The sequence below is a fragment of the Bactrocera oleae genome, unplaced genomic scaffold, assembly GCF_042242935.1.
Source record: "Bactrocera oleae isolate idBacOlea1 unplaced genomic scaffold, idBacOlea1 ctg00000009.1, whole genome shotgun sequence".
Taxonomy (NCBI): domain Eukaryota; kingdom Metazoa; phylum Arthropoda; class Insecta; order Diptera; family Tephritidae; genus Bactrocera; species Bactrocera oleae.
The window spans coordinates 365,001-370,000 of NW_027212752.1; positions in this window are offsets into that span (position 1 = coordinate 365,001).

A 5,000-nucleotide genomic window follows, 5' to 3' on the forward strand; every position below is an offset into this window, starting at 1 on the left:
AACATGAAAATAAAAATGTTAACCAAAATACTTTGCGTGCAATATTAAATGAAGAAGTAGTGAATTTTCATATAAGTATTAAATGTATAAAGTCTATGAAGTAATAAATTTTCATATAAGTATTAAATGTATAAAGTCTATGAAGTAATAAATTTTCATATAAGTATTAATTGTATAAAGTCTATGAAGTAATAAATTTTCATATAAGTATTAAATGTATAAAGTCTATGAAGTAATAAATTTTCATATAAATATTAAATGTATAAAGTCTATGAAGTAATAAATTTTCATATAAGTATTAATTGTATAAAGTCTATGAAGTAATAAATTTTCATATAAGTATTAATTGTATAAAGTCTATGAAATAATAAATTTTCATATAAGTATTAATTGTATAAAGTCTATGCAGTAATAAATTTTCATATAAGTAGTAAATATATAAAGTCTATGAAGTAATAAATTTTCATATAAGTATTAAATGTATAAAGTCTATGAAGTAATAAATTTTCATATAAGTATTAATTGTATAAAGTCTATGAAGTAATAAATTTTCATATAAGTATTAATTGTATAAAGTCTATGAAGTAATAAATTTTCATATAAGTAGTAAATGTATAAAGTCTATGAAGTAATAAATTTTCATATAAGTAGTAAATATATAAAGTCTATGAAGTAATAAATTTTCATATAAGTATTAATTGTATAAAGTCTATGAAGTAATAAATTTTCATATAAGTATTAATTGTATAAAGTCTATGAAGTAATAAATTTTCATATAACTATTAATTGTATAAAGTCTATGAAGTAATAAATTTTCATATAAGTATTAATTGTATAAAGTCTATGAAATAATAAATTTTCATATAAGTATTAATTGTATAAAGTCTATGAAGTAATAAATTTTCATATAAGTAGTAAATATATAAAGTCTATGAAGTAATAAATTTTCATATAAGTATTAAATGTATAAAGTCTATGAAGTAATCAATTTTCATATAAGTATTAATTGTATAAAGTCTATGAAGTAATAAATTTTCATATAAGTATTAATTGTATAAAGTCTATGAAGTAATAAATTTTCATATAAGTATTAATTGTATAAAGTCTATGAAGTAATAAATTTTCATATAAGTACTAAATGTATAAAGTCTATGAAGTAAAATATAAAGTCTATGAAGTAATAAATTTTCATATAAGTATTAATTGTATAAAGTCTATGAAGTAATAAATTTTCATATAAGTATTAATTGTATAAAGTCTATGAAGTAATAAATTTTCATATAACTATTAATTGTATAAAGTCTATGAAGTAATAAATTTTCATATAAGTATTAATTGTATAAAGTCTATGAAGTAATAAATTTTCATATAAGTACTAAATGTATAAAGTCTATGAAGTAAAATATAAAGTCTATGAAGTAATAAATTTTCATATAAGTATTAATTGTATAAAGTCTATGAAATAATAAATTTTCATATAAGTATTAATTGTATAAAGTCTATGAAGTAATAAATTTTCATATAAGTAGTAAATATATAAAGTCTATGAAGTAATAAATTTTCATATAAGTATTAAATGTATAAAGTCTATGAAGTAATCAATTTTCATATAAGTATTAATTGTATAAAGTCTATGAAGTAATAAATTTTCATATAAGTATTAATTGTATAAAGTCTATGAAGTAATAAATTTTCATATAAGTATTAATTGTATAAAGTCTATGAAGTAATAAATTTTCATATAAGTACTAAATGTATAAAGTCTATGAAGTAAAATATAAAGTCTATGAAGTAATAAATTTTCATATAAGTATTAATTGTATAAAGTCTATGAAGTAATAAATTTTCATATAAGTATTAATTGTATAAAGTCTATGAAGTAATAAATTTTCATATAACTATTAATTGTATAAAGTCTATGAAGTAATAAATTTTCATATAAGTATTAATTGTATAAAGTCTATGAAGTAATAAATTTTCATATAAGTACTAAATGTATAAAGTCTATGAAGTAATAAATTTTCATATAAGTAGTAAATATATAAAGTCTATGAAGTAATAAATTTTCATATAAGTATTAATTGTATAAAGTCTATGAAGTAATAAATTTTCATATAAGTATTAAATGTATAAAGTCTATGAAGTAATAAATTTTCATATAAGTATTAATTGTATAAAGTCTATGAAGTAATAAATTTTCATATAAGTATTAATTGTATAAAGTCTATGAAGTAATAAATTTTCATATAACTATTAATTGTATAAAGTCTATGAAGTAATAAATTTTCATATAAGTATTAATTGTATAAAGTCTATGAAGTAATAAATTTTCATATAAGTATTAATTGTATAAAGTCTATGAAGTAATAAATTTTCATATAACTATTAATTGTATAAAGTCTATGAAGTAATAAATTTTCATATAAGTATTAATTGTATAAAGTCTATGAAATAATAAATTTTCATATAAGTATTAATTGTATAAAGTCTATGAAGTAATAAATTTTCATATAAGTACTAAATGTATAAAGTCTATGAAGTAAAATATAAAGTCTATGAAGTAATAAATTTTCATATAAGTATTAATTGTATAAAGTCTATGAAGTAATAAATTTTCATATAACTATTAATTGTATAAAGTCTATGAAGTAATAAATTTTCATATAAGTATTAATTGTATAAAGTCTATGAAATAATAAATTTTCATATAAGTATTAATTGTATAAAGTCTATGAAGTAATAAATTTTCATATAAGTAGTAAATATATAAAGTCTATGAAGTAATAAATTTTCATATAAGTATTAAATGTATAAAGTCTATGAAGTAATCAATTTTCATATAAGTATTAATTGTATAAAGTCTATGAAGTAATAAATTTTCATATAAGTATTAATTGTATAAAGTCTATGAAGTAATAAATTTTCATATAAGTATTAATTGTATAAAGTCTATGAAGTAATAAATTTTCATATAAGTACTAAATGTATAAAGTCTGTGAAGTAAAATATAAAGTCTATGAAGTAATAAATTTTCATATAAGTATTAATTGTATAAAGTCTATGAAGTAATAAATTTTCATATAAGTATTAATTGTATAAAGTCTATGAAGTAATAAATTTTCATATAACTATTAATTGTATAAAGTCTATGAAGTAATAAATTTTCATATAAGTATTAATTGTATAAAGTCTATGAAATAATAAATTTTCATATAAGTATTAATTGTATAAAGTCTATGAAGTAATAAATTTTCATATAAGTATTAATTGTATAAAGTCTATGAAGTAATAAATTTTCATATAAGTATTAATTGTATAAAGTCTATGAAGTAATAAATTTTCATATAAGTATTAATTGTATAAAGTCTATGAAGTAATAAATTTTCATATAAGTATTAATTGTATAAAGTCTATGAAGTAATAAATTTTCATATAAGTATTAATTGTATAAAGTCTATGAAGTAATAAATTTTCATATAAGTACTAAATGTATAAAGTCTATGAAGTAATAAATTTTCATATAAGTAGTAAATATATAAAGTCTATGAAGTAATAAATTTTCATATGAGTATTAAATGTATAAAGTCTATGAAGTAAAATATAAAGTCTATGAAGTAATAAATTTTTATATAAGTATAAAAAATATAAAGTCTATGAAGTAATGAATTTTCATATAAGTATTAAATGTATAAAGTCTATGAAGTAATAAATTTTCATATAAGTATTAAATGTATAAAGTCTATGAAGTAATAAATTTTCATATAAGTATTAAATATGAAGTCATACAAGTTAAAAATTTAAAAAAAAAATCGATTGTAAAAATACTTTTGATGTTATTAGTTGTATTATGACCATGACGATATTTGAAAATGATATAAATTACCCACGTATATATGAGTTTTTAAATTTTAAATAGGTTAAAAGAATTTTTCCATATATTTTCGGGTTGGTAACGTCAACATGGGAGAGAACATTTATAACAAATTTGCACAAATCTGCTCAAATTGACATATACTGAAATAGTACTTATATGAAAATTTATTACTTCATAGACTTTATACATTTAGTACTTATATGAAAATTTTTTACTGCTAGGAAATGTATTATACTTTTATATATTTGAATTCCTTATGTTAGTTTATTAGTAAGAAATTGTTTTTAAATACTTATAAGTATGAATATTACTATACTTATATGATTTATGTATTTAGTACTTGTATGAAAATTTTCATACTTGTATGACTTTATTTACTTAGTATTTATATGGAAATATTTTTTACTTTATATGTATTTTTAAGTAAATATGAAAATGAAAGTTGATTTTGTGTGCCTTTTTAATCCTGGTTTTTATACAGTTAGTTTAAATAGAAATAGATTTTGTTTTATACAAAACTCTATATTCTGTACTAACATATTGTATATAATGAGCGTTTTTTATTCCTGGTTTTTATACAGTTAGTTTAAATAGAAATAGATTTTGTTTTATACAAAACTCTATATTCTGTACTAACATATTGTATATAATGAGCGTTTTTTATTCCTGGTTTTTATACAGTTAGTTTAAATAGAAATAGATTTTGTTTTATACAAAACTCTATATTCTGTACTAACATATTGTATATAATGAGCGTTTTTTATTCCTGGTTTTTATACAGTTAGTTTAAATAGAAATAGATTTTGTTTTATACAAAACTCTATATTCTGTACTAACATATTGTATATAATGAGCGTTTTTTATTCCTGGTTTTTATACAGTTAGTTTAAATAGAAATAAATTTTGTTTTATACAAAACTCTATATTCTGTACTAACATATTGTATATAATGAGCGTTTTTTATTCCTGGTTTCCTACAGTTAGTTTAAATAGAAATAGATTTTGTTTTATACAAAAACATAAAAAATCTATTATTCTATACTAACATATTGTAGAAATAAATATTAAACAATATTTTAGTTTTATTTGTGAGCTATTCTAATATTTACTCATAAAATATATGTGT